The following is a 12,500-nucleotide window of genomic DNA, read 5'->3' on the forward strand; positions in this document are numbered from 1 at the left end:
TTGCTTGACATTACCTGCATAGAATGCCAATAGAAAATAACAGACCTGTCAAAGCTTATCAGAATTTTAGAACTGATTGACGACCAACACCAAACCGCTTCATTTCATCTCCTGACACATTTTAAAATTCAGTATCGCACTTCAGTCTTGGAATTTCTATCATTTCCTAGTATCAGCATTTCGTCATCTCTTCAGGCAGATACTGTAATAATCCACACCAACATTATCAGATCTATTTACTACATAATAATAAAGTGTGAGCAAAGGGAACAGTTCTTCAAAGGTCAACAATTTGCAAAGCTTCTAGATAATTTTTCGTCGAAGATTATCTGCACATCCAGTACTTCCTCCTCGAAGACCTCACACAGCCCTTGGAGTTTCTCGATGGTGCGGGACATCCTTCGGAAAGGCAACTATACAACTAGACAGGGAATGAGAAGAGAGACTCTCTCTCTCTCTCTCTCTCTCTCTCTCTCTCTCTCTCTCTCTCTCTTTCTCTCTCTCTCTCTCTCTCTCTCTCTCTCGCTCTCTCTCTCTCTCTCTGTGTGTGTGTACTCAGATGCGCAGACATTCAAATTTTAGGGTATTTCATTCCGTTTCATGTGGATTGTTGGAGTTCTTTTCCGGATTTTGTTAATAGAGCACAACTCTCTCAGTACCCAATCATAAGCTTTATCTACATTCACATTTTTGTTCATTTCTATAGTTTTCTATCAAATCTCTCAAAGCAAGCACTACGTGTGTGTGTGTGTATGTCTCTCTCTCTCTCTCTCTCTCTCTCTCTCTCTCTCTCTCTCTCTCTCTCTGTCTCTCTCTCTCTCTCTCTCTCTCTCACACACACACACACACACACACACACACACACACACACACACACACACACACACACACAATCATAATGGTTAGTTTTATTTTAGTACCTCTCTCTATCTATTTATGTATATCTATCATTTCTCTCTCTCATTCCTCTCTTTCTCTCTCTCCCTCCCTCCCTCCTCTCTCTCTCTCTCTCTCTCTCTCTCTCTCTCTCTCTCTCTCTCTCTGTCTCTTTCTCTCTCTCTCTCTCTCTCTCTCTCTCTTTCTCTCTCTCTCCCTCTCTCCCTCTCTCCCTCTCTCCCTCCCCCCCTCTCTCCCTCTCTCCCTCCCTCCCTCTCTCTCCCTCTCCCTCCCTCCCTCTCTCTCTCTCTCTCTCTCTCCGGAGGCCGTTATCTACACACGGCAATGAGATGTTTGCTTGTTTATCATTATTTTCATTATTCTATTCTCTCTATTTGCATACATGATAATCAGTTTTCATGTGGGAATATAAATCCCCCGATAACATTTATTTAATATCAAGCACAAGCGTCTCTCGGTAAATGTTGGAAAGTAAACCAGTACAACAAACAGCATTGTACCCTCTTTGGCAGTGCGGGAGTGGACGGTATGCAAAAACTTACCAGTCTTCGGCGCAGAACATTCAAAGATCAAGAAAGAAACGACTTCCCACGGCGAGACCGCAACTTACTATATCAGGGTTCCGATTTTCGTGGAGTCACTTTTACTGCTCCGAGTGAAGAGCATAGTTTTGACCATTATTGCAGTCACCCCCCTGAGATCCCCGTTTTCTTTAATGATTAGTGGGAGTCTAGGGAAATCTTGTGCCTCTCCCAAGCGAGCTCGCATCCGGCATTTGTATTCGTTCATAATCCCGACCCCAATTTCTCTGGCTCCTGGAAAACTTCAGACATTCTCGGAATTCTTCGTGATTGTTCAGGAGAAAACTTGCATACGAGACGGGATTTCTTGGCGGCGAGGCATTTTCAAAGGCGAGCGAAACCCACTGAAACTTCTCGATAATGATTTACACGCCCGCGCTGGAGCATTGGCATTTGTCTTCCTATTTCTCAGATAAAATTTCAAAGTTTATATTGAAGCACTTACTCTAAGCTAAGGAAGGCATAGGAATGGCCGAAAATTCTCTCAAGCCGAAGTCAGTGCCGGGTCCACCCTCACCTTCCCGCTCTCTCTCTGTCTCTAGCCTCGCACGCGCTCGACAACAACAACGCAAGGAAGACACAAGACCAAGGGGAAAGTGTGAGTCTGAGGGGAATTATCACTTACGTTGTGGTTGCTAGACTCATAAGGCGGATCACATGGGCGAGGCTCTTTTGTCTCGAGCTCTCACGACATCGCCAAGGCCTTCCCGGGATGAGGTATCGCCAGTACCAACGCTGATAATGTAAATGCTTCTCTGGAAGGGCAGTAAGTTATCAATAGTAATAGTAGTAGTAGCAATAGTAGGTGGTGTGGTGGTGGTGGTGGTGGTGGTGGGTGGTGGTTATAAATAGTAATAGTAGTAGTAGCTGTAGTAGGTGGTGTGGTGGTGGTGGTGGGTGGTGGTGGTTATAAATAGTAATAGTAGTAGTAGCTGTAGTAGGTGGTGTGGTGGTGGTGGGGGGGGGGGGGTAGAAATAGTAATAGTAGTAGTAGCTGTAGTAGGTGGTATGGTGGTGGTGGCGGTGGGTGGTGGTTATAAATGGTAATAGTAGCAGTAGCTGTAGTAGGTGGTGTGGTGATGGTGGTGGTGGTGGTGATGATGATGATGATGATGATGATGATGATGATGATGATGATGATGATGATGATGATGATGATGATGATGATGATGATGGTGGTGGTGGTGGTGTAACAATAGCAATTGTAACGGTAATATAACTGGTAGTGATAATTAAATAATATGGAGGAGGGAGAGGATTGCGGTGACGATGAGGCTGATGATTAAAATGATGAAAATGATAATGACACTGGGATTATAATGTTAATAACGATAAAATAATTGTTTTTGTTATTAAGATTATAATAGTATTGCCCCTGATAATGAAAATAGGGATAATGGTAATTCTAATAATTTAAGAAATAATAATAGTAAGGATCCTAATGATATTAATAGTGATAGTATTAAAATGGTAACAAGAATGATAAATTATTATATTGATGATATTGAATAATAATGATAATAATAGTAGTAATAACAATAAAAAATGATAATGATTATAGTGATAGTAATAGTAGTAATAATAATTATAATAATGATAATGGTAATAATAATGATAATAATATTGGTAATAACTGTACTGACCATAATACTGATGATAATGATAATAATGATAATAATAAATGTGAGGATTACAATAGTGGTGATAATGATATTACTAGTAATATGGTGATAATGACAATAATCATAGTAATGATAATAATGTTCATGATGATGATCATAACAACAACAACAATGATAATAACAATATTAGTAAAGGCGATAATTATAATGATGATAAAAATACTAATAATGATATTAATGATATAAATAATAGTTATGGTAAAGATAACAATAATGATAATAGTGATAACAATGATAATGAAACTAATAATATTAAAAGTGATAATGATAACAATGATAATGATATTGGTAATAGTGACAAAGATGATAATGAAAATACTTACAACAATAATGATAATGATAATCATGAAAATAATGATAATAATGACAATGATGGTAGTCATTGTCACCATCATAATAATAATCTTTATGATAATGATGATGATAATAATGATAATAGAAATTACTTTGAGAAAAATTAGGATAATGATAATGACAATAGTAACAGTGGTAGCAATAATGATATACATTATTATGATGGTAATGGTAATGACAATGATAATAATAACAATGATGATAATAATAATGCTACTAACAATAATGATAATAGAAATGGTGAAATGATAATGAAATAATAATAATGAAAATTATAATGATAATGACATTAATATTGATGGTATTAATGATATTATTAAAGATGATAATGATAATAGTGATGGTAGTAATGATAAGAAAATAGATATAGATGATATTGTTGATAATGATAATTATGATGATGATGATAATGATTACAACAATGATTATAGGGCTGATAATGATAATGATTATTATGATAATAACAATAACAATAGCAATAATAGTAATAATAAAGATAAGGATAATGATATTGTAGATGTTAATAATGATAACAAATTAACAGTGATGTTATTCATTATAGCATTAATATTACTTTTGTCATAATGATAGTAAATAAGGTCGCCATCATCCTCATGATAATAACAGTGATACTATCGATAAATATAATGACGATAACTATGTTAATTATGGTCATAATCAATCTCCATCATGATTATTTTTATCTTTACTTTTTTTATAAAAATGTGATTTATTTCTTTATCATTATCCTTATATACATTATCATTACTTGTATTATCATTGTTCCTAAAGCTATTGCTACTTCTATTCCTATCACTATTTTTCTTCAGTGGCCACCACATGATCCTATTACTATTGTTCTTATTATGAACCGTAATCATTATGTTAATATATATCCAAATCATCACAAAAGCTCCATTAGTAAACAATATTTAAACATTTCTAATTAGTAACACAGGAAATGTAATTATAGTACTGCAGTGTTCTTGAGTAATTTTTGTAGTGTTGGTAAATATGATTTGAATTGTGTGACATAAATCTGCTCTCATTACACTGCCTAAAAATTCCTTAGTTACCCCTTGTGACCCTGGAATATAGGCCAAAGATTAAGTCAATAATCTTTGCTTTTCGCTTAACTAACCCAAACGCCTCCTATTTTTCCCTCTTATCCGGCAAGCACAAAGAGTAAAAGGAAGGTGCGACATGATAATAAGGGGGAACTTATCTTATTATCCTTGCTAATAATACTATCAAACTTCCATGACACGAAGCCAAAATCTTTCCCGTAAAACTTCAACCCCCTTCCCCGTGTGATTCTAGATTTTTTTTTTTTTTTTTTTTTTTTTTTACCTCTCCGCCCATCCATGTTTTATCTAAACCCCATCTCAGATTATAAAGACTAATTAACATATCATTATCCACAGGCACCCGTGAGCTCCCTCCGCCACGTCGACAGTAGTCTGAAAACCGACGTAAGCGGTCGACACTCGCTCGTCTTGGAACCCCGTTAATTTGCACTCGCCGGCCAGCGCATCGTCGCAGGTCGTATTAGCGGGGGTCGTCGGGAGATGAGGCCGACATGTTTGATTAGGCAGTAGGTTAGCGGGTATTATGGAAATGGGATATGTAAATACACGCGGAGTTTGGAGCCGTGCTACAGGGGTGTGGGAGGAGGGAGAGGAAAAGGAAAAGAAGAGGGGGGGGGGGAGGTGCAGGAGGAGGAGGAGGAGGAGGAGAAGAGGGGGGGAGGTACAGGAGGTGAAGGAGAAAAAGGAAAAGAGGGGGGCGGGGTATAGGAGGTGAAGGTGAAGGAAGAGGAGAAGGAAAAGAGGGGGGGTGCAGGAGGAGGAGGAGGGGTAGGAGAAGGAAAAGAGGGGGTGCAGAAGGAGGAAAAAAGGGAGGGTGAAGGAGAAGGAAAATAGGTGGGGGTGGGGGGTTGCAGGAGGTGAAGGAGGAGGAGGAGAAGAGGGGGGGTGGGTGCAGGAGGAGAAGGAGAAGGAAAAGAGGAGCAGTGCAGCAGGAGAAGGAAAGGAGGGGGGGGGGGTGAAGAAGGAAAATATGGGGGAGGGGTGAAGGAGGGGGAGGAGGGGAAGTGCAGCAGAAGGAAAGGAGGGGGGGGGGATGCAGGAGGTGAAGGAAGAAAAGGAGGGGGCGATGTAGGAGGTGGAGGAGGAAAAAAGTAGGGAGGGATAAAGAGGAGGGAGAAGGAAGAAGAAGTGCAGGAAGCCGGTGGATGAGGTGTCGACAAGGAAGAATTTGAAAGGGTGTTAAGCTTCGGTAAAAAAATAATAATAATGATAATAGATAAATAGATAAATAAATAAACATAAAAAAAAATAAATCGGGGGAATCTTTAGGAAACAGGGGTATTCAAGAGCATTTAAGAATTATAAGGAGACGAAAAGAATGAAAGAGGAATGAAGAAAAAGAATTAAATATCGAAGAAAGGCAAATTAATAAGCCATTCTAAATAAGTGATACAAATCTAATCTTACACTCAAAAGCATTCATTTTTTTATGAGTATCAATATTCATGTTAAGGAGGATATTCAGAGACCGATTTTTCGAAGGAGTCGGCTTGATATTCCTCACATCAAGGGTTGGCCAAACAGTCGATCACAAGCCTGTTTTAAGTCGATCACACTACTGTACCTATTAATAATTCGTTCAGAAGCTTTTATGCAAATAGCTGCAATAGCATATCCAAACACTCGTGATACTTGGATTGTCATTTTTCTCCTTTTTTCTGGGAATAAGTTGTATTTATAATTATAATGATGGACATGTCTGAACAACATATTATTATATATTTATGGAATATGTCTGTAACAGGCTGGTAGATCGCATCCGGGTAACTGTAGAATAAAGTAGATCATATCTCACAAAAGGATGGTCACCCCTACATGATTATGCATGTTTTAAGGATTGTTGGGCCTAAATGGAATAGTTTTGAAATATTTAGTCTAAATTTTCAAATAAATATTTAGATCAGCTTTTGAAAAAAAAAAATGTATATATATATATATACTTTGAAATATATAGGATATTCTTCAAAGGTAATTAGAAAGTCCTTTGATAAATGTCAATTAAAAGATTTATCTGGATTATTCTTTGAGAAATATTCGGATAATTCTTTGAGAAATATCTTGAACGATGCTAAGATTTTAAAACAAAATTTACCTAGATTCTTATTATTTCATATTTTCTTTACAGCAAGAGATATTATCTATCGTGTATTTTTAAAGGTCTTCACATATTAATCCAAATAAGAAATTCATGGTTGGAATTACTGTATATTATTCACTACCCCCCCCCCAAAAAAAAAAAAAATCGATATTGACTCAAAGTACAAACTGAAATGACAAAATTAAATTCTAACACCAAGCACCCTCGTAGGCTTAATTGAACTACTCCATACATAGATATTGTTTTATTGCAGTACATTTATAGAGGGTGACAGGCGACAGTGGCACTTCAGGTTCATTCAGTTCATAAATCAGGTATCCGTGTAGGGATTTTTCCTCAGTTGCCAAGTACTGCGATTTTCACGCATATCCGCTTTTCTAATCAGGAGTACATAACTGAGTGGTCAATTCCACGGAGTGTTTAGCATTTGAATCAAGAAAAGATGACATGACAAAGCAAATATGTATATATCTATCTATCTGTTTATGTATATGTATATATATATATATATATATATATATATATATATATATGTATATATGTATATATATATGTATATATATATGTATATATATATATTTATGTATGTATGTATGTATATATATATATATGTATATATATGTATATATGTATATATATATATATATATGTATATATATATATATATATATATATATATATATATATACATATACATATATATGTGTGTGTGTGGGTGTGCATACGTATATATATATATATATATATATATATATATATATATATATATATATATATATATATATATATATATATACATATATATATATATGTATATATGTATATATATATATATATTGTATGTGTGTGTGTATGCATATACACACACACATATATATATATATATATATATATATATATATATATATGTGTGTGTGTGTGTGTGTGTGTGTGTGTGTGTGTGTGTGTGTGTGTACATATATACATATATATGTATGTGTATATATATATACATATATATATATATAGATATATATATATATAAATACATATATATATATAAATACATATATATATATATATACATATACATATATATATACATTTATATGTATATGTACAGTATATATGCATATATATATATATATATATATATATATATGTATATATATATATATATATATATATATATATATATATATATATACAGACACACACATACACACACACACAAATACAGACATACAGACACAAACACGCGCATACACAGACAGAGAGAGAGATGGTGGGAGAGAGGGAGCGAGAGAGAGAAGGGAGTGGAGAGAAATAAAGAGACGATGAGGAAGAGTTATTTTGAATCCTTTGCCTTAAATATCTTTTATCAGGATATGAAAGCTTGATAACATTTGAATTTGACTTCAGCTTGAGGCAAGAGGCTCATCATATGTATATATATTATTATGCAGAGTCTTATGATAATTAGTCAGTATGAACACAAGTTCCACACAAAAATGCGTTGAATATCATTAGCAAATAATTTTTCTGTAATTTGAAAGGTCACAAAACCCCTATATTCCTATTGCTATATCGACGCAGTGTATTACTACTGAAAGAAGCATCGTCTTTATGAATGATAACTGTAGTTACAGTACATACGTAATATATTTGTTGTATTATTATTATGATTAAGTTATACTAGGGATGTCGCACAGGTTATTTTAACAAAAAACATATAATGAGATCTAATTTGTCATGTATTTTCGGAAAAAAAATAAAAAATCTAACCCAGATGTATATGTAATACTTCCCATTTTTGGATGTGTAGTTAGAATTTGTACGTGCAAAGTATTTCTCTAGATATATAAACATTAAAACTGACTTATCCAGATTATAGCAACTCGTGTAACATATGTTCAGTAGTCGGAATGAAAGCTGTTCTTCTCTTGTTCAACCCTCAACAGACGCAATGGATAACACTACATTTAGCTGTTTTTCAGTTTAATCCAATTTCTTCTGTTTCTTTGATCTTCTGAGTGGCACCTATCAACACTAAGGCTATATATAGGATAACTAGATATCTAAAGTTTTGAGAGTAATGATTAAAGAAATAAATCACAGATATTGAAATGTACAGTGTATATTTATGTGTAATTACTTCAAGACTTGCTAAATCACCCAAAGTTTCCGAGGAGAATGCACTCCTTTGTAGGACCCCCCCCCCCCCCGACAAAAGAAAGAAAGGAAAAAGAAGAAAAAAGAAAACCATTACGGTACGAAGAGTAAATTCAAAACACATAATACATTACACAAATAAATATGAAGAGTATTTCATGTATAAAAAAGTGAATCTCTGAATGAAAAGAGAAGAAAAGAAAGAGAGAGAGAAAAAAAAAAGGAAAAGAGAAGGATGAAGGCTGTCTAAAGTGAGGTTTCTTCTCACGTGCCTTTATCACGTTCCCGACATGTTTTGGATAAACAATTAAAGCAGCGGTCTTACGTAAAAGGCTATTGGATAAAAGGAAAAGGTAAACGACCCTAACTCCTAACAGATGCTTTAAGCAGTTCCATCGATAGCTGACTTCGATATAATGGAAATTTAACGACACCGCTATGTATGTGAGGATTTTCATATAACAGCAAGAGGGGAATTATGTCAAGGCACCTCATTCCAGGTCATTTCATAAGTAGTTTGCCTCTGTTTGTGTCAGTCCCGACCTAAATAGATTCAATTTTACTCGGTTATTGATAAATGAGTATTGATTATTAGTATAGTGGTATATGAAACCTGTTCTACTTGCAAATAAAAGGATCAGGTTTGTATATTGGTGGATATATTCGTCACAACCAGATATTCTTTGCATCAATGGATATATATCTAGAGGCTATACATCAGTGAAAAAAATTACCCTCACTTTCGCATACCTAACGTTGAGAGAAGTGAAAGGATATTCCTCTTCATGAAATGTATATAACAATTTACTGGTTAGTAGTACCTCTCCACATAACAAATTTAATGGTGTGTTGATTATAGGCTATAGTATCAATTGGGAAGTGATTATGAATACTCTTTGAAGTTATTGCCATCAATTGGAAAAGAAAATGCAAAATAACCGAAATCATATTTTTATCCATTAATTTAACCATGTGTTCAACCATATATATGCTATGTATATACGTGACTGGAACATGATGATAAATAAAAATTATAGCCGAAATAATGATAACATAATAAGGAAAAAAAATTATAATATTAATGATAATGATAACAATGATATTAGTAGTGATAAGGAATGATAATGATAAAAATAGTAATGATAATCATGGTAATAGTAATAAAAATATGATAATGATGATAACAATACTAATGATAATAATAGTAATGATAACGATGGTAATGATAATGATAATTAACAATAGTCCTAAGAATAAGAATAATGACAATGATAATAGCAATGATAGAAATAATAATGATAGTAATAACAGTGATTATAATTATGAAAATACCATTACTAATGATAATAATAATGATAATGATAATATTGATGATGATAATAATAAAAATATTAATAATGCTATTGATGATGATGAAAAGAAGAATAGTAATAACAATGATGGTAATGATAATGAAGGTGATAGTGACCACAATAATGATAGTTATGATTATAATAATGATGGCAATAAATATTTAAGTGACCGTAATAACAATAATGATAATAATGATAATGGTAACGATGACAAATAATAATGATAATAATAACAATAATAGAAATAATAATAATTATAGTAATATTAATATTGATAATGATAACAGTAATGATAATAATAATAATAATCATGATAATATAAATAATAGTGATGATTATGATAATGATAAAAATAACAATAATGATAATGATAACGAAAATGATGATAATAATACGAATGACAATGAAAATGATAACAATATTGATAATGCTAAGGGACTACCTGCAATATTGATATTTCTACAAATGATAATAAGCACAAACCCAATATCTACAATACCACTCTTATCTCATCCTCCTGTGACCCAAGACGCCAAAGGGGTCAGCCAAAGGGGTAGAGATGCCCCGGCGACGAGCCTAACTACTTGAGGTGATCCCGGGGGCGTTTCCCAGTGCTATTATCGTCCAATTTGGCGGCCAGCCTCAGTCTGCATGACAACAGGCGGTGTATTTACAAGCACCGGTCCTCCTACGATGATAGTTTTGCATATATTGACCTCGCCTTTGATCCCGCGCTTCGATTTGCATATCAAAGTTATAATCGCTAGAGGCTCCAAACCTTATACCTCCCTCTCTCTCTCTCTCTCTCTCTCTCCTTTCATACCCACTCATCCCCCCTCCCTTCCCCTCCCCCTTCTCTCCCCCTTTATAACTGGGATCCCTCCCCCCCCTCCCCCTCCCCTAACTCTCTTCGTTTTCCTTATTTTTCTAATGATTCGCATTTTTTTCGCTCTCTCTCTCACTCTTCTCGCTACTTCTCTTAAGCTTTGTTTTACTCTTCTCTTATTTTCTTTGCTATTCTGTTTGTTTTCTGCTTCATTGCGTCACTTCCTCTGTCATATTCGTCTCTATTCCTATCTCTCACTTTACTTACCTTTTATTCTTTAACTTACTCTTCTCTTTCGTTAACAGCCTTCTCTTCTGCAACTTGTTTACAATTCTCTCCCCAACTGTTTTGCTTTACTTTACTTTTTTCTTTTTTTTACTTCGCCACTGCTACTCTACTTTACAGGCCTTTTCATTACTCTACGCTACGACTCTCTCACCTGTTACTCTACTTTACAGCCCTTTCCTCTGTTGCTTTACTCAACAACCCTCTCCTCTGTTACTTTACAACCCTCTCCTCTCCTCTGGACCTTTACTTTAAAATCTTCGCTATTCTTTTATTTTACTTCCCGATCCTTCCTTCCTATGATACTTTACTTTGCTACTTGAATTCTTCTTTCTATACTGCGTTATCCCTTCGCTCTCACCACGCTGATTCAGCATTCTATGTCCTATTTTACAATTACTCCTTTCGCTTCTATTTATTCCTTTTCTCTCTCTCTCTCTCTCTCTATCTATCTATCTATCTATCTCTCTAAATCTATAAATCTCTCTCTAAATCTACAAATCTCTCTCTTTCTCTTTTCCTCTCTCTCTCTCTCTCTCTCTCTCTCTCTCTCTCTCTCTCTCTCTCTCTCTCTCTCTCTCTCTCTCTCTCTCTCTCTCTCTCTCTCTCTCTCTCTCTCTCTCTCTCTCTCTCTCTCTCCCCTCCCTCCCTCTCTCTCTCTCTCTCTCCCTCTCTCCCTCTCTCTCTTTCTCTTTCTGTTTCTCTTTCTCTCTCTCTCTCTCTCTCTCTCTCTCTCTCTCTCTCTCTCTCTCTGCCCCCCCCCTTTCTCTCTTTCTCTGCTCCCCCCTCTCTTTCTCTCTGACCCCCCTCTCTCTCTGCCCTCCCCCCTCTCTCTCTGCCCCCCCCCTCTCTCTCTTACTTTGGTGACCCAAGGAGGCAAGTCAATGACTATCTGGTTCTCCCGTGCCTCTTCTTTGGCCAGTGTCTGTCATCTCAGGGTCAAGGACGTTCACATACGATGACCCAGTTAAAGATTGGCTCAAGGACGTGCATTTCATGTACCTGGTACACTGACTTGCTAATGAGTGCTGAGTGTACAAGTTTTGCATGTAATAAGGATATGATTGTACTCGTGAAGTGCCTGCAATTCCGTTTTTGATTGTTGTTGTGAGTGCTGGAAAACAATCTCCAATAGTTCTTACTGTGCTGTAGAAGTATCGTTGAAATCTTGGTGAAGTATACAGAA

Source organism: Penaeus vannamei, chromosome 21 (genome assembly GCF_042767895.1).
Source record: "Penaeus vannamei isolate JL-2024 chromosome 21, ASM4276789v1, whole genome shotgun sequence".
NCBI classification, from domain to species: Eukaryota; Metazoa; Arthropoda; class Malacostraca; order Decapoda; family Penaeidae; genus Penaeus; species Penaeus vannamei.